This window comes from Canis aureus, chromosome 15 (assembly GCF_053574225.1).
Source record: "Canis aureus isolate CA01 chromosome 15, VMU_Caureus_v.1.0, whole genome shotgun sequence".
NCBI classification, from domain to species: Eukaryota; Metazoa; Chordata; class Mammalia; order Carnivora; family Canidae; genus Canis; species Canis aureus.
This window is the reverse complement of record NC_135625.1, coordinates 28,438,985-28,458,417: the sequence shown is the minus strand read 5'-3', so window position 1 is coordinate 28,458,417 and position 19,433 is coordinate 28,438,985. Positions and strand designations below refer to the sequence as shown.

Genomic DNA, 19,433 nt, shown 5'->3' with positions numbered 1-19,433 from the left:
CGGGGCGCGATCCTGGAGACCCGGGATCGAATCCCACGTTGGGCTCCCTGCATGGAGCCTGCTTCTCCCTCTGCCTGTCTCTCTCTCTCTCTCTCTCTGACTATCATGAATAAATAAATAAAATCTCTAATAAAAAAATAAAGTAGTAAGCTCCACATTGGTGCTATGCGGTCAGGTTGAGAACTGCTGTTCTATGTGTGCTTTTCTTTTGAGATGGCTTCAGATGATGCACTGGATGGCACAGACTTCTGAGGGGAAGGGGGCAACATACTCTTAAGTTGCTCACAATGGGACCATTTACACTATTTTCATAAAAAGCAGTAAAGTTCCTGATTTTTTTAATGATTTATTTTATATAGAGAGTAAGTGCAGGGGGGAAGGGCAGAGGGAGAGAGAAACTCAAGCAGAGTCTATGCTGTGTACAAACCCTAGAGTGGGGCTGGATCTCAAGACCCTGAGATTAGGACCAAAGCCAAAACCAAGAGCCAATGCTTAACCACTCAGGTTCCCCTAAAGTTACTGATTTTGATAGGCATAGTCTTTCTCCAAATGGTGACACCATTATCATAATGACAGTTCCAAAAATCAAGTAACTTCTACTGTTTTTAATTGTGAATTGAACCTATTCACTCATTTTCCTAAATAAAAGGGAGAACCCATGTTCTAATTCCATAACCTTCTGACTTTGTCTAAATCCACATCATCACAAACCATAAGAATCTCTGAATACATTTATTTCCTAAAGCCCTGAGGTATCACCTTGTGAGTTATAGTACAACCACTAAATTCTGATTAATATGTGTAATTTATTTTTTCTACGATCAAGGACCTGGCCATGCATGGTATAGAGCTGCCAGGTACAATTTACAACTGGTGAAAGGCGGGAAACTTGGGTAAGACCAGGAGAACGCTAAAAAAAAAAAAAAAAAAAAAAATACAATGTTTCCCAGAACATTTCATAAGTTTGCAGGATGATAGCAGTAACAGGCAGTAAAGAGTTTCACTCAAATAGGGACCCAGTTATGAAGAGCTGCACATGAATAACTGGAGGCTTTTAAGGACAATAACAACCATTACTATACTGTTCTGGGGACTGAAGTGTTCTTATCATATGTTTAATGTTATTTTTAGAGTGCTTTGCCATATTGTGGAATTTCTAAAAAGACACTAAAAGTAGTTTCATCTGTATTCCCCCCGACTTTTTCCCACAACACATAAATTGAAAATCTGAAAATAGAATAATGGGTAGGATGCTATCACTCTGGAATCACCCTAAATGGTGCTGACATAGAAAATGGGAGAATCATCAATGACCAAATAACTAGAAAAGAACCAAATGTATACAACTCCAAGTCTCATGATCAAAGTATCTGATAGTTTGAGTTCTATGGAAGAGGAATTTCCCATTCCATTGTATGTTCTATGTGACAATTAAAAGAAAATAGAATAGCAATTATTCCCAAGAATGTGAAATGTCATACATATTACAATGAAACATTCAAACCTTATAAGGTCAGAACTAGTTTATTTTAGGAGACTGGTGTCAGCATAATAAGGATTAGTTAAGACTTTTGATAATAAGGTTAAATTTCAGCTAAGGTTCAGTTTGCTTCCTATGAAGTTTTGAAATTAATAATGCAGAAAATGAAGTCACGTTCTCAGGCTGAGTCATTTGGAGAGGCTTCAATGAAAAATCTGAGCTCTGTGGGGTTTTAAGCCTGGTTTCTCTACTTACTACTTGTGTGACCTTGAGTAAGCAACTTAACCTCACCACGTATGGTTGTAGAGAGAACTACAAAAGATAAAAAATTAAGAACATTGCGTGGCATGTAAGAGCTCAATATTAAATGTTGGCATTGCTGTTGTTATTAATCCTGGCCAGAATCTGGCAATACTGACAAAAACTTATTGGTGTTGAAACAGAACAAAAAAATAGCGAGAACTCTGTTATCCAGTGGTAAAATTTAGAGAAAGGTAAATAATGATTTGACATCTAACATTAAAGAACACTAAGAAATTTAGAAAACACAATTTGGTTTCAAAAATTATGAGTCCATGGATATTAAGGGTAAAGCCCAATGATTAGCCCTTGTTTGCCCCACAAAGAAAAAATAGTAAATAATCAATTTTTATGCTGTTGTGAAAGTTCCTCCAAAAGCCAAAAGTTAGTGAATTTATATTCAAGAATATAGGAAATCATAGCACTCCTGCTGGAATTTGTACTTCTAGCGATCCAGCTATGGTGGGATGTGTCAAAAGATTAACTAGATGCTTAAAAAAAAAATCTGTGATGGGATTATATTTTAACTGAATAGATAAATTGCAAAAATCTAACTTGACAATTTCAATCTGCATTTCATAAGACTGTTAACACTGGAAATTATACCATCAGGGGATTTTAAATGTGCCTGTTTAGACATTTGTGTAGTGCAAAGAAAGCTAGCAAAAATGTTGACTTTTGCATATTAAAATATAAAGGAGCAAAGTGCTGTGTCATGCATTTGAAGGAACAAATTATTAGTTATTTTTCAAAGAAAGTAAATAATAACTCTTGAAAATAACTAAAGAGGTAGTATGCTAAGTTAGCACTTTGGCTGGTACATCTAATTGTTTGCAGCAACATTAATACCAAAATTCAGGGGCTGGGTGAAAACATTTCTGCCCTCCACAGACAAGCAATTAGCTTTTCCAAGGGGGGAAAAAATATATATATATATATATATATATTCCATTTTCTTTTTATTTTTGTCCTTTTTGCCGATATATATATATATACATATATACATATATATATGAAAATTGAAACAATCCATTTGAGAATCACATCAAATGCTCTTACCATGAGCATTTCTAACCTCAAATGCAAAAATGTATTTTGATACAGAAATCAACTTTTGGAGCTCCTGGGTGGCTCAGTCATTGGGTGTCTGCCTTTGGCTCAGGTTGTGATCCTGGGATCCTGGGATCAAGTCCCACATCGGGCTCCCCACAGGGAGCCGCTTCTCCCTCTGCCTATGTCTCTGCCTCTCTCTGTGTTTCTCATGAATAAATAAATAAAATCTTTAAAAAAAATTAACTTTCTCCACTTTTGTGTGCCAGATTTTGCTATTCTGTTACAAAAAGACTCTAGAGAATATAGTGTTATAATGAAACATTTAAATATAGCTTTTGAAAAATTCTGTTTTGATTAAAGAAGTTTTGATTAAAAACTATCTTGCAAAGTTTATCTTAAATTCTTAAATTCAGCACTCAAGTTCTACTTTTCTTTTAAATTTACATCTTTTTGTGGATACAAGGCAGTAAGAATCCTGTAAATATAGAAATTTTGCTTGAAGGTTTAGAAATTTTTTTTTCATTTCTCCTTATGTATTCAAAGTAATTAAACTGTGATGACAATATTTTTGCAATTGAATTTTGGACAGGGGTTATTGAAGTACATCCAGACTCCTCCAAGTACCGTAAGCCAGGTAACCATACTCTTTGTCTTTTTGAACTTGAAAGGAAACAACTGGTCACACCAGAAATCATTGAGAAGTGTCCTCATAGCTTTGGTTTTGTATCTTTGTGGACTTGAAAACCAAGTATTGCTTTTTGAACTATTCCAATGCAAAATCCTAATAAAACAGTTAAATTTGGCTTTCTCCAATGATTCTATGTGTATTTTAATAGAAACTAAGAAATCTAAAATTATTTCAAATAAATATTTCACATGACCTCAGTTGTGAGAGCACATGGAGGACAACCAACCAACTGTAAGATAATTTTCATGATAATAGCTGAAATTCTATATAGTAGACTTTAAAACATAAATTCCAAGCTGTCTTAATTTTGAATGAATTCTTCTATCCTGCTTTCTAATTGGTAATAAATATTTTTTTCCAGAGAATTGTATTGTTGTCAAACTCTGTGCCCTCTACTCTGCTAAAAGTAAAATGATGCCCCAGTTTATTTATTTGTTTAAGATTTTATTTATTTGTGAGAAGCACACAGAGAGAGAGAGAGGCAGAGTCATAGGCAGAGGGAGAAGCAGGCTCCTCACAGGGATCCCATGAGGGAATCGATCCTGGGACCCCAGGATCATGCCCTGAGCTGAAGGCGGGCACTCAACTGCTGAACCACCCAGGCGTCCCAATGCCTCAGTTTAAATATATAATTGTACTTCTCCAAAATATTTATTGTTGCATGAAATGATCACCATTAAAAACTGTAAGTGGAAAGCAATAACATTAATTATATTGATGTTGATAAAGAAAAACCACAAAATTATGAGTGCATCTATACTCTAAATTCATTCTTTTCTCATTTCACTATAGTGATTAACAGTAGAAATATATTAATTAGCTCTTGGTATAATTTACCAAGCAATTATATTAAAACGAGGATATCTCAATTAGTAGGTCATGTTTGCATCTAGTTTTGAACCTACACATAGAGTTCTCTGTGTATCTATACTATTGCATTAAAGAAGCTATTAAAATATGTCCTTATCTATATTAATATATTAATAGAATAAGCAGAGATGTTTAAAGTTATAGCCTGCATGCACATTAGATTTCCTGCTGCTTATTAATAGAACAGGTGATAGTATAAATTAAAACTTCCTGTTCAGCATTTACTTTTCAGTGATTTTTTTTTCTGTTCACTTTTAAGGTCAGAAAATGGTATTTGGTTTTCTTTTTTGTTTTCTCATGAGCTGGTAAGTGACCAAGCCACATTTAAAATGTTAGGAGTTATCTTGCGATTAGGTTTATATTTTTAAAAGCTATTCTGCAGAAATGGTTTCTGGTGCCAACTTCTTAATGGTAAATAAGTGGATTTTTAAGGAATGGGGCTCTGGTAACATTTTAAAAATGATATCTCGTATGCATTAGAGAAAAATGCATGCATCACGTGAGGACTCATTAAGTGATAAGTACACTTATCTCCTTTATTTGATTATTTGATGCACAGATACATATATCTTTTCTGAAATGAAATCTAGATGGATTGGGTTGTCTCAATACATTTCTCTTTGGTCGTACTGAAATATAAAACTCTTAGCTATGAACCCTTATGAACAAGCCAGCAGATTGAAAATAAAATGATCTGAATAATGGAATCATAAAGTTGTTATGGATGGTAAGAGCTTCGTTGAGCATGTATTTTATTCCCACGAATTGAAGTGCAGTGTATTTAATCTTTCCCTTGCCATCTATAATACAAAGGAATATGTTCCTCCAGGAGTATTTGAAATCACTTAAGTAATGCCTACTTCCTTTTCTTAAATGAGCTCCTCCCTTCCTCATTCCTGCCTTCTCTCCGTCTTTTCTTCCTTCCACCCATCCACCCATCTTTGGTTCCTTCCTGATCCTTTGATTCGTCTACCGTAATCTTTTGAGGTAATTTGTGCCTAGGAAGGAGAAATGAGCTAAGTATGAGAGGCAGCAAGAACTGCAGGAATGAGTCAGAATTGGACCAGGCAAACTGGATTTCAAATGTTCATTCTAGCATTTGCCAGCTCTATGCACTTAGGCCAACTACTTAATCTTTATGATTTTCAGTTTTCCTCACTGCAGGGTTGTTTTGAAGTTAAGAGGTAGTGTGCAAAAAGCATCTGTCCCATATTATATACTTAGTAAATAGTGATTATGATTAAGGAGAAACATATGCACATTTTCAAAGGTTAAATTGACCAATCACGGAGAAAACAGCAAGTAAGGCAAGTCTGTGGGCTCTATGAAGAAACCACCTGCTTCTGTTGAGCATAGACAGTTATGGTGCACACTTTCTCAGTTAAATACTATTTATGTTACTTTTGTTTTTATCCGCAGTTAGGATGGGATGACCAAGAAACCTAAAATGTAGCCACATTTGGGAGCTGGATCCAGGACAGGTTAAAATCTACTCAATTTCTCAGGACTAGTGGGACTAATAAAAAGTATTTGTTTGCTCAAACATCTTCCTTCTGAAATGAGATGGTAAACAGGACAATGGTGAGTGGTCCCAAGAAACACTCTGAGGCTATACTAAGAACAAGTCTGAGGCACCTCAGCATGTATGTTGACAGCTGGGAAACCACTATAGACAAGACCTGCCTGCTTGCTGATGTCAGTAAAGACATGGTCCAATCATTATCCGAGCAAACCAATTCTAGGCAGGCCAGAGGATGTGCTGGGCATGGGGTCAGATCCCCAAGGCTCTGACAAAGGATGTTGTGCATGGACACAGCTGCAGGTCCACAGTGATTTTATCCACTTTCTCCAGGAATGGTGCCTTCATTTTGTATGTTTCTTTGTGGGTGGAAGGCTGCTTATTCATTTCTTCACTAAGTACTTATAGAATAGTTGCTTTATGAGTATCCTTATTCCTGAGAAAGTTTCGATGCAGCTGTTCTGATTGACCTTAAGCCCCAACAAGTTTCTACTCAAGAAATATTAGACTCTGGACACCAGCCACCTGGACCTATGGTCAGGTGTCTGTAGCATTTGATCACTCGGCACAGACATGTGATTCTCTTCCCTAAAACACCAACGAGCTCAATATGGTTAGCACACTTCAGTTCCACTAATCACTAAATCCAGAGGAGGTTATAGGACCACTAGCCCATCTTGACTTTTACAAAATGATTGATTCCTTTAAAGTAGGTGTGAGTGTTGTGACAGACTCACAATTCTGTTGGGACATTTCTGGCTCTGCACAAGTGAGCAGTTCACGATTACTCAGTTATTGCCAGAGGGCTAGTATTTCTAGGCATAAATAAGACAGTCCAAGCAGCCTTCTTTAAGGACCAGTCTGTTCATTATGGACCTTAAAATTCTGAAAGAGCTGATAGAGTCTACCAGGATAAAATGTTTACAGTAAAACTTAAAAACTTCCTTTAAATTAATTGATAAACATAGATGAACTATTTGAGAATATCTGAATGAATGCTATAAAATAAGACTGAATACAATTTGCTTTATTGCTTCCTGGAAATAAGTATATGGAACAAGCAATAAATAAGAAATAATGTGGTTCTTTCTAATACCAGTTTCCAATCCCTCCTGTCTTAATCTGTCTGGGTTGCTATTTTTTAACAAAATACCACAGACTGGATGGCTTATAAGCAGAAGAAATTTATTCACAGTTCTGGAGGCCAGAAGTCTGAGATGAGGATGCCGGCAGTCAGAAGAGGGCCCTCTTCCAGGTGGCAAACATCTTGTTGTATCCTTACAACCTGGAAGGAGCTAGGGAGCTCGGTGGGGTCTCTTTCATAAGGACACTAATTATTTTGTGAGGGCTCCATCCTCATCACCTAATCACCTCCTAATGGCCTTAGCTTCTGACACCGTGACATTGGGCATTTGGATCCCAACATGCGAATTTTCGGGGCCATAAACATTCAGGCCATAGCACCTCCTGTCTAGCAATGGATGACAATTTCTGGTTATTTGACACAGATTGATCTCTTTTCTGATGGTCTCCTCATTATTTTCTCCTGTTTTTGTATCTCCCTTTTCTTCTTATTTCCATTTTTTTTCTGGTATATGAGGACTAATATTATTGACAAAAATTCCTTTTTTTGAGAGAGAGAGAGAGATAGAAAGTGAGAGTACACACACAAGCAAAGGAGGAGGGGCAAAAGGAGAGGGAGAGAGAATTTAAGCAGACTCCACACCCAGTGCAGAGCCTGACTCGGGGCCCAATTTCAGGACCCTGAGATCATGACCTGATCCAAAATCAAGAGTTGGATTCTCAGCTGACTGAGCCACCCATGCACCCTGGCAAAAATCCTTATTCTCTATATCTCCAGTTGCTAGGAGTTTTTATTCACTTCACAGCCTTTACTGGTTAAAAAAAAAAAAAAAAATCACTGCCTCCATTATATTTGCAAATTAATCATAAAAAGTAAAATTTATGGGTTTCATTATCCCCAGCAGTTAATTCAGGGACTCTACCCCTCTGCAAAATTTCCCCCAAATATTTCTGTGATTTCCATAGTATAATGACTTACAGGGCACATATACCACTGATACTAGGTTCCCTGCTTGTCCACAGCTCCTACACTCAGAGCAGCTCCTGCTTGTAAAAGCCAAGTATGTAGATGATGAACCACATGCCCAACAGCTTCACTAGGGAAATTACATGGTGGAGGTGGTGGTGGTGGGTGGGTTGAGAGGTGCTGGGAAATGGCTTTCTCCATCTTTGTATTGCACTCTGCTGGTAAGATCACAAAGTAGTGTGTCTTGAGTGAAAGAGGAAGAGATAGGGAGAGGGAGAGAGAATAAGGTGATTTCTTCCATGGGGTAAGACTGACCAAGAATCCACTATTACAATAGATACTCAGAATCCCCCAGGGCTTTGTGTGGATTAAAAGCAAAACAACACAAAACAAAAACAAAACAAAACAAAACAAAAAAACAATAACCTAATAAGCTACCTCACAGAATTTTTCCCAGTACCTTTGACAATTATCTGGAGAAATAATATTTTAAAAATCAGTTTTTGGATTCAAGCCTGGATTTGAATCCTGGCATAGAAATATTAGTTATGCAACAAATTTTTTAATCTCTCCAAGACCCTGTTGCCTCACCAGTAGGTTGTAATAATAATTATTCCTACGGCAGAGGAGTTTTGTATAAGATTCACTAAGACAATAGGTACAGAGATCTTAGCAGGATCCTAAGCACATAGTCAAGAAAAGGCGTGGGCTCTATTGTCACTATTACATACCACTTCCCTAAAGTGAAAAGCGTATAGTCATGCCTGGTCAGCATTAGATGTAGGTTGAGCTTTTTCTGAGCATGCCTCTCGGCTCCATGTAAATTTTGTAAAGACCTATTGCTCTGGTCCACGGGCAGACCCAAATTTCAGAGGCTAACACAATGCACATTCAAACTGATATTCACACCTTGCTTAAATTTCATCTCTGTCTAGAAGCACTGCACAGCTGCTTGCTCTATACTAACTTATCTAGAAGCCAAACTTATTTTTCATAAATGCTGTCACCACTATAAAACTCAAAACTTTATGTAAAAGAATTCTAGTTCAGAGATAGATACTGAAATGCTATTAGATACTAAGCACAAGTCAATCATATCAATTTTCTCCTCACATCCAAGGCCCCAGCACAAAGCCTGCATCTGTCAGAGGTATTTTATCCTATAAACACACACTTACTCATTCAACACACATTATTCAAATTTCATTATATCAGAGACACTGTTGTAGGTTCAGAGATATCCTTAATATGATAAATAAATAAGAATGCATGTTTTAAGATAAGAAGACAGAAAATAAGCAATGAATGGATGGATGGAAACAAAGAATGAAACCGAATGAAAAATACCAGGGAGAAATAAGTATTACAGTGATTAGAAATAACCACACAGCCATTCTAAGTTGGATAGTCAGGAAATGCCTCTTTAAGGAGGTAAACTGAGACCTGAATACAAAAAGGAATCTGTTACAGAGACATCTAGGGCAAAAGAGGTCTAGGCAGAGAGGAAAGCTGGTGCAAAGGCCAAGTGTTTTTGCTGCACTTGAAAAATTAAAAGAAGGGCAACCCGGTGGCTCAGCAGTTTAGCACTGCCTTCAGCCCGGGGTGTGATCCTGGAGACCCGGGATGGAGTCCCACGAGTCTCAAGCCTGCTTCTCCCTCTGCCTGTGTCTCTGCCTCTCTCTGTGTCTCTCATGAATAAATAAATAAAATATTAAGAAAAGAAAGAAAAATTAAAAGAAGACTGATGTGCTGGAATTCAGTGAGGGAGAGGTTGTAGGTATGAGACGAAGATGTGGTGGGGGGGGCGGATTTATAGAGGTTCCTGAGTCATCCTAGGGACTTGAAAAGCCAATGGAGCCAATGGAGAGTTTTAAACAGGAATATGATTTGATACAAGGAACAGTGCTGAGAATGGATAACAGAGGCAAAAGAATGGTAGTTGGTGTGGGGGGGTCAGTCTGAGGCTACTGCAGTTTTCCAGGTGCAGAGAAGTGGAAGAATATAGGATATGCTTTGAAGAAAAAGCGAACAGAACATGGTTTGGGCAGATGGGAAATAAAAGAGAAATCAAAAACACTGTTGATTTGTAGCATATGCTCCAGAGCTGTGTAGAGCCACTCACTATGATAGGGTATGTTGGAGGGACTTGCTTTCTCATGGACTCACATTTCCATATTAAGGGCCCTCCACTAAAGCAGGCCTTTGCCCTTAGTTCTAGCACTCCTCTTTTGGGGGAGGAGGTATGACTTACCTAATTGGTAAATTTGGGAGAAGCAGCAAAGCATTGCAAGTTAGCTCCTTACTTTCTGCTTTTAGTGTCTGCTTGGCTTCAGAAGGCACACATTCTCTGCTCCTATAGCCTGTGTGCTGTACAGAGGCAGATAGGTGGTTGGAGTGGAGCTCTCAGCCCAGCCTGGGAACAAATGTCATCACAGGTATCTCATTGTGACTCTACAGCTAAGCATGTCCCTGACCTGGCTTGGTCACTAATAAGCATGGCGTTTGTCACTCCCAATTATATGACTCAAGCATCTCTCTATCAATTGCTTGAGATCTCAGGATTCGCTGAGGAAATACTGGGAGAGTAACAGATTTGGGGGAATCAGGAAGCAAGACTTCTGCTTGGGATACATTAGAGTTAAGGACAGATAGCTGAATATTTCAAGTAGACTCATGCTGATGAGCTGGGAATTTGGTGGTGAGGTCAGAGGTGGGAATGAAGACTTTAGAGTCATTGAGTATGTAATATAAAACCAAATATATGACTTCTGTGGCAAGTCATTATTACATAAACAAATATATTTTATGAGTGCGTACCAGAAGCCAAAATAGATTATAGTGGCAGTCATCAATATCTTTGTACTTTTTAGAAGTGATCAGACTCCTCAAATCAGATCGGATGTTGTCAGACCAACTGTCTGAGAAGATCATCTCTGCTGAGTCATGCTACCCCAGAAGGCCTTCCAAAGTCTATGTCTTATAGATCTGCCATCAGCAATTTATCCTTGGCTTGCTCAGTGCAAATAATTTGATGCAAATAAAATTCAATTAAAAATCCCACACATTTCACCTCTGACTCATCCAAGGTGCACATTGCCATAGTAATTGGAGACATCTGTCCTACTGAACAATACAGGAATAGGCTCGTGCAGCTGAATCTCCCACGCTGATTAAGTGACTACCTCATGTGGAACTGAGATGGGGATCAAAGCTGGGACAGAGGTGTGTGTGTGTGTGTGTGTGTGTGTGTGTGTGTGTGTGTGTGTCTAGTTGTTCTCATGTACACTCTCAGTTTTTCTGGCTGTCATTATTATTCTTAATTAAAATATATCCATTGTCAGTTCAACACCAGAAAATATTATCTCTAACTTTTGAAGTCACCTCTCTCAAATACACAATTCTACTACAGTGCACAAAAGGACGATATTAAACGTGATTGGCATTAGCTGTAATCAACAGAATCTATTACACTTTATCTGAACTACAAAATATTTCTTTTCATTATCATCAGTATTCCACCTGTAAATTCCTAGCTAATATATCTTCATAAACAATGAGAAGTAGTTAACATAACAATGGTTATTTAAAATACTCATACTTAAAGGGCGCCTGGGTGGCTCTATCAGTTAAGCATCTGCTTTCAGCTCTGGTCAGGATCCCGGGGTCCTAGGATCCAGCATTGGTCTCCCTGCTCAGCGGGGAGTCTGCTTCTCCCTTTCTCCCTGCCCTCCCTCCTCCACCTGCTCGTGCTCTCTCTCTCAAATAAATAACAAAATCTTTTTAAAAAATTCATATTTAAATACTTGTTTTCTCTTTCCATAAATTTAGGCTTTTTCTCAGATAGTAGTCTTACTAAAGGTAAAGAAGACCTCATTATTTATATCATTTTGGGGGTAAAATTTAAGAATTCAGTTTAAAGTGATAAATATAGTGGATTTGGGGAAAACTAATCTACATTTTTTAAGTGCTTGGTTTCTTGAGGGCTTGGGTGGCTCAGTTGGTTAAGCGTTTGACTCTTGATTTTGTCTCAGTTCATAGTCTCAGGGTTGTGATCTCAGGTTCAAAATGGGTATGGAACCTACTTATAAGAGTCTCTCTTCCTCTCCCTCTACCCCTCCCCTGCCTCCCTTTCTCTACAAAACAAAAAAGCAAGCCAGCTTGGTTTCTGGAAATCAAATAATAACTTAAAAATTCAGAATTATGCTTTTTTCTTTGCAAAAAGATTTTTTAATGTTTAAATTCATTAATATTTCAGGCTAAAGAATTATTATATATGCATGAATCTTCGATAGTTCTTCAGCCCAGCAAGTTCATCTGTCTAAAGTGCTTTGGATTCAAATGCTAGTAGAATTAATAAAATAGTCCCATATTAGAAGCTATTTTCTTTCAAAAATTAGCCATATTTAAAGTGGTATCAAGTTAAAATATTGCTCTGCTTGTAATTCTGATAGATTCAGAATTGATATCAACTCCATAAGCTGTGGAATACAGCAAAAGAACTGCAATTCATGTTTTGCTGCAAATTAGTTTGATAGTATCTGAAGAGGATGATGAATTCAGACCTCTTGGTATTATCTACAACAGGATAAAATATTGCCTTGAATCTCCTACAAGCTTGTAGATGTGTGGGAAAAGACCTGTTCAGACTTGTGTTCAAGAACCTCAATCACTGCACATAGATCAGAATCTCCTGGCTTATCTGAGGTTATGCACCCTTCTGACTTCCAATTTCTAAGTCAAAAAATGAATTAACAAGGCTTACTCATTTTAGAGCAACTGGCTAGAAATTGAGATCTCCTAACCAACCTACTGAAAAACTCTTATATAGGGACTTAAGAGGAGAAAGAAACAAACGGTGGATTATAGAGAATACAACCCATTCTTCATGTGATATGAATTGTTAATCTGTGCTTGGTTTCCTACCATGCGACTCACACTTTGCCACTGTTTTCCACTGATGTGGAATTTTAAGAAACAAAATAGATGAAAGGGAAGGAAAAATAAAATAAGATAAAAACAGAGAGAGAGGTAAACTTTAAGAGACTCTTATAGAGAACAAACAAGGTTGCTCAAGGGGAGGTGGGTGATGGGATGCACTAAATGGGTGATGAGCATTAAAGAGGGAACTTGTTGAGATGAGCACTGGGTGTTATATGTAAGTGATGAGTCACTAAATTCTACTCCTCAAATGAATGCTACACTATAGGCTAACTAGCTTGAATATAAATTTAAAAAAAAGGTTTGTCTTCATGCCCTTCTTTCACTGCTGAATCTTAATTTCTTCTAGTCAAATGATCTATATTTTGTTGTTGTTTCTAGAGTTTGTAAATGAGAATTACCAGCTCTGATCCATTACCCAGACCCTGACTGCTAACTAGAAAACCCTCTATGTGCTGAAAGCACTCTCTGTGGTGACGGAAATGTTATTCTCTTTCTTCTAGACTCATTTCATATTATTATTTATTTATTCATGAGAGACAGAGAGAGAGAGAGAGAGATGCAGAGACACAGACAGAGGGAGAAGCATGCTCCATGCAGGGAGCCTGACGTGGGACTTGATCCTGGGTCTCCAGGATCACACCCTGGGCTGAAGGCAGAGCTAAACCACTGAGCCACCTGGGCTGCCCTCATTTCATATTATAATCCTTCCAAGAAACATCCTGATAACCCCATTATATAGAAATTAGGTAATAAAATAGAAATGTAATCTTGCATGTAAATGGCCTTCAATATTTTGGTCTTTGCAATACCATGAACTGGCCATGACAGTACTATATAGTAATTCACAATGGGGCAGGCTCAAAAAATGTTAAGGTGAACATTGGCAACTCCGAATTCTACCATCTATCACCGTCAAAGAATGATGCATTCCATTTAAGTGATTTCCTAGAATTATTTTTCATTTTGTTAAAAGAACATACATAATACAAAAATTATTAGATATTTTATTAAATAAGTGAATGCTTCAGTTAATAAAATATACTGCTTTAAGAATGACATGTTCAGAAATTTGGATTGAACTTTTTTCTTAAAAATTTTATTTATTTGTTTGAGAGAGACAGAGAGAGAGAGAATGAGCACAAGCAGGGCAGGGGAGGAGGCAGAGGGAGCTCCCTCACGGAGCTCCCTCACTGAGCTCCCTCACTGAGCAGGGAGCCCAAAGTGCGCCTGGACCCCTGGACCCTGGGATCCTGACCTGAGCTGAAGGCAGATGTCCGACTGAGCCACCCAGGTGCTCATAGGTTGAACTACTTTTATAATGAATTAAGTAATATCTCAAAAAGAACAAGATTTAACTTATCTTGATGATACAGGAGCAATATACTAAAAACACAACTTTACTAGGCTGAAATATAAAAAAAAATTACAATTATTATAATGGTCATTGATATAGTTATTTTAGCAATTGCAACATACTTTGGTATATATTGACATTCAAACAGTCTTGAAAAATATTTTTCACATTCCATAGATGACGGTGATGCGTGCAGAGTTCAAATAACAGGAGGTTCACAGTAAGCACGCAGGAGAGCCACATGTTAGAACATAAAGCCATGGACAGGTGGATAGGAACTGTCAGCCATCCACTAAATGGCCCTAGACTACTGTGTGCATTATCTTCATCCTTTTGTCTGATTATTCAGTCAGTTATCAACTATTCCAGTTGCCAGAGAACAGTAACAGTTATTTCTTCCTGGTGCCAGCTGTCATCATCTGTTTCCAGTCTATGAGCTGGAAAACCAGATAATCAAGCTTGCTGAAAATTAGACATGAAACAGATTAAAAAGCATCTGAGGGAGAGCTCCTTCTATGGAGTCAATCAAGTTCATGGCTTTGGTGTACAAGTCCCAGACAGATTATCATGGTGGTTCACAAGCTTTCTCCAGTAGCCTCTTGGTTTGTGACTGAGTTTTAGAAGGGACAGTGTAGGGGGATCCCTGGGTGGCTCAGCAGTTGAGCACCTGCCTTCAGCCCAGGGCGTGATCCTGGAGTCCTGGGATCTAGTCCCACATCGGGCTCCCTGCATGGAGCCTGCTTCTCTCTCTGCCTGTGTCTCTGCCTCTCTTTCTCTCTCTCTCTCTCTCTCTTTCTCTCTGGGTGTGTCTCTCATGAATAAATAAATAAAATCTTAAAAAAAAAATAGAAAGGAGAGTGTACTGTTAAGTCTGTTCCTTGGACCTGTGAAATGTGAGTATATTTACATTTTGCACCCAAATTGGGGAAAATAACATGCCAACAGGTGTGCCTTCTCATCTTCACACTAAACTCTTCTGCCTGGCATTCTCTGTTCTAGTGTTTTAAGATGGACAAATAGTGGACACATGGATTATTACTCAGTGTGTGGCTGCCCATGACACTCACGGTGTGGACCTCTATCCGGTGCTAATATCTGAACTGATTGTTACCACTCAACTAAGTAAGTACAAAAATTAAGAATAAGCACTTAGAGATGCCTATGAAAATTCAACACTGACGCAACATTTCAAATTTTTTTATAGCACTGGTATGTAACAGGCTGGATTTTTTTTTTCCCCCAGTGGTTCCATGCCACAGAGAATTTGGGAAGCAAATTGGTGTGTCCATACCTAGAGAACTACACAGTAGACAAAGCTATGTGATACTCCCATCTGGCCTGTGAGCCTGCCAGAAGAGGAAACACTAACTTGTTTACCCTTTTTCCAAATGCTGACCTGACTTTTCTTCTTTCCTTCCTCTAGGTCTAGTTCTCTGGCATTAGGAAAGTCTCCCCAATCTGCTCCATTCATGAGGCGTTGACCTTCAAGTTAAATGGAGGCTTACAGAGTCTGGAATACAGGAACCAGGCTAAATCATATTTAAGTTCTTACATAAGAATACCAGAAAGAGAACAATTAAAATAGTAACTTGAATATCACGCTCAAACTTCTAGGGCTTTTACATGTCCAAAGCAGTTGGACTTGTAATTCACTGACAGTTTTTATTTGTATATTCCTATATCTTGGATATATGCAACAATGATTTCAACTATGGACTTTGCAGATAACCAGGTACCATAAACAAACAGCTATTCAGTAAATTCTGCTTTTGGTGGTTTGGTGGTAAATACTATGGTAAAGTAAAATCAAGGCCTTCTTTGGTTTACAAAAACTGGAAAAGGAAATAACTATGGCAGATGTTTAAAGAGACATGAGTTTGATGAGAAATTTTTGAGATAGAGATTTTCATTCCACCAATATTTAGTGGGTGCTCTGCCTGGCATTTTTTTTAAACACTTGAGATAAATGCGTGAATAAGATCAGCAAAACTCCACACTCTGTGGAGTTTACTCCATAGCAAGGGGAGAGATGGAAATAAGAAATGAGACATATTGGGGCACCTGGGTGGCTCAGTGGTTGAGCATCTGCCTTTGGCTCAGGTCATGATCATGGGGTCCTGGGATCGAGTCCCACCTCAGGCTCCCTAGAGGGAGCCTGCTTCTCCCTCTGCCTATGTCTCTACCTTTCTCTCTGTCTCTCATGAACAAATAAATAAAATCTTTAAAAACAGAGACATATTAAATAAGTGATTTTTATAGTCACTTATTTTTATAGTCAGAAGGCGCTAGATGCTGCAGATAAAAGACAAAGAAAGAGCAGAGTAACCAGAACTACAAGAATAATGACACAATAATAACAGTGTAATAAGGGCAGTTCTCTGAAATGTGATTTTCCAGCGAAGTCTTGAGCAAAGATTTGAGCAAAAAGTTGGTACTAGGCAGTGGCCAGTACTAATACTATCTAGATTTAATGGAATACTTCCCAAAGAGAGACTCAATTTAATGTCTATATTTAGCATAATCTTATTCAACCTAAATATATTAAACGAAATGGAATTCATAGTCTACTCTAAGAAGTGTGAGTTTCCAAGCCAAGGTGACTCTGTTTAACTTCAACAAAAGTATGTGAACTTTATGTGTGGACAGAGCTGAGAGGCTCAATCCCATTTGCTCCTGTTTTCTCTCCAACTTTTAAGAGAGAAATGCATTGTTATTATTTTTTTTTTTTCAAATTAAGACAAGGGAGACACATGAGTTTCAGGCTGTCATTTTGAAGACACATAATTGGATCTTATCCTCTTTTCTTCTTTCTGCTATCATATTAAAGGGCAGAAAAACCTAGAAAATAAAGCCTTTTCCCCTCCAGCAGTTTTCTTGGGTAGCTGAGAAGTGGAGAGGCTGAAAAGATGATCAAAGAGTGCTAAGAAACCATAGGTTGGGGAAAAAAAAGCAGAGACTGGTCAAAGACTTTCTAGTTTGAAATTCCAATCTTCTGAGGAGCCACCAGAGATGAGATGACAACCCAACACTGGGAATTCCAGAGCCACTAATAGGCCACATAGGACCTCATATTTGAGTATTTAGATTTTAATTTTAATTTTCTTTTGTTTTATTTTTATGTATTTATTTGAGGGGTAGGAAGGGAGAGAATCTCCTGCAGACTCCGTGCTGAGTGCTGAGCCTGACTTGGGGCTCGATCTCATGACCCTGAGATCCTGACCTGAGCATTTTCCAAGTTTTTCACTTCCACTACTGAATACAATAGTGCTCATATAGAGAATTTGAATTTTTATTGTTTATATATTTATTATTATTATTATTTTGATTTTTATTGTTTATATTAAAGCCTGATATGAATGACCAAACTTCTTTTTTGGTTCTTCTAAAAGGAAAAATTCTCACACTGCCTAGGTTTTCCTTTCAATATTGGAAAAACATATTTGACCTCTTTTCTGAAAGAAAATACTAAGATAGTAGAAAGAATGTGATTTCTGTATGTTCTACAATTTTCTTCTTCTTCTTCTTCTTCTTCTTCTTCTTCTTCTTCTTCTTCTTCTTCTTCTTCTTTTTTTCTTTTTCCTCTACAATTTTCTACTTGTTTTCAAGTACTAACATTTTCTGGGTGGAGGAAAAATTTTAAATTTTTAATAATCATCAAAGGATTTTGTCATGACTGCATGGCAGATTTTTACAGAAAAAAAAGGAAAATAAATCACAGATTAAGATAAAAAAGACAAGTTTGCTATTGTACTTCAAAGTAAAACATGAAGAAGTTCAAACAAAAGTGCAGTAATTCCCATTTATATATATTGTCAGATCCCAGCTGTGCTCAGATACCACTGGAGCTTGGTGCACAGCTGTGACATTATAAAAGGGACTCGATTGCCAATCAGAGTTTGGCTTGAGAGATTCATTGTCCAAGCTATTCACTAATAAAGCTTCTGGAACTCTGTGTCTGCTTCACTTAATGTCTGCATGAACAACTTTGTATTGTGCAACTATAGACATTGCAGAATTTCTCTATTATACTTTGTTATTTGCCATAAGAAACTCTAGCTTGAAATAAAGTTCAACAGTGAGTTTCTCTGATCGCTGTACAATTTTATTTTTGAGGAGACACATGTATATCAGATAACCAAAATGTTAAGTACTTATGTTTATTCTGGCTTATTGATGGTTAATATTCTTTTAACCCCTTTGAAGATGGCTTCGGGATAAAGATTGCACCACACATAGAATCACAGAGGAGAATAACTGTTGTTATTACTTTTGCACCTGAAATGAAGTCTCCAGTTGCCCAAGTATTTACTGTCAATATGGCACAAAATGGCAGCTTTTCCAAACCATTGTGTCTCTGTGAAACCCTAACTTCATGAGATGTTTTTGTTTTATGCCTTCCCACCTCCCCCAGCAACATCTTTGGTCAAATAAGTTTTTGATCCTCCTCATACAGAATAACAATGCATACAGACTTTTTAAAGATTCCAAGATATCCTGGAATAAAAAAAGAAAAATTACGCATCTCTGCTTAATATCAGATTATATCTCTATAGAACACTTCTCTATATAATATTAATCAATATCCCAGTGCTTTATATAACACAAATGGGCAAGTTATTTTAGGAGTTGTTAATTTTAAAAGAATGCTTTGTTATAATCAAAATTTGTCTTTGATTACATAAGAAAAATAATAATTTTTTAGGAACTACTGTATACGTGACATTTTGATACTGAGAGATTTTGATGCTTTTATGGCATAAGTTGTATTGAACTTGACACATTCTGAATAAAATTCTGCCTTTCTAGAATACCTGCAAGTAAATATCCTAATTGTATATAATAGTATTTACACCTAAAGATGCAAAGAACTTATATAATAGAAAGCAAAATTCCATTAAATTAACAAATCTGAAGATATTGTGAAAGACAAAGTTGGTCACTTCAGATAAATGGTTAATATCAGATGATGTCTTCAAAGTTCGAAAATATGTTAAATTCCTTGTCCTTATAAATCAGCATCACTTGTCTTTTTTTTTTTTTTTTTTTTTTTTTTTTTTTTTTTTTTTTTTTTTAGCATCACTTGTCTTATATATTATTTTTAATTTGTGACTGTAAGTCTTAAAGAAAGAGAAGGGCAGCAATCCTTCCTCATAATTTATGTTTAAAATGTCAAATCTA

The 19,433-nt window shown here is 37.2% G+C and overlaps 1 long non-coding RNA gene across 3 annotated transcripts in view; it reads left to right on the top strand.

Annotated features, from left to right (window-relative positions):
- Positions 1 to 19,433, top strand: part of LOC144283984 (uncharacterized) — a 110,126-nt gene that overhangs the window by 77,975 nt on the left and 12,718 nt on the right. Inside the window, exons 5-6 of one of the 3 annotated variants that reach the window (XR_013352465.1) lie at positions 15,255 to 15,377; positions 15,679 to 16,028. This is a non-coding gene — a long non-coding RNA (uncharacterized LOC144283984). Of the gene's footprint in view, positions 1 to 15,254; positions 15,378 to 15,678; positions 16,029 to 19,433 lie in introns of those variants that run through there. The other 2 variants (XR_013352466.1, XR_013352467.1) reach the window with 2 other exon arrangements.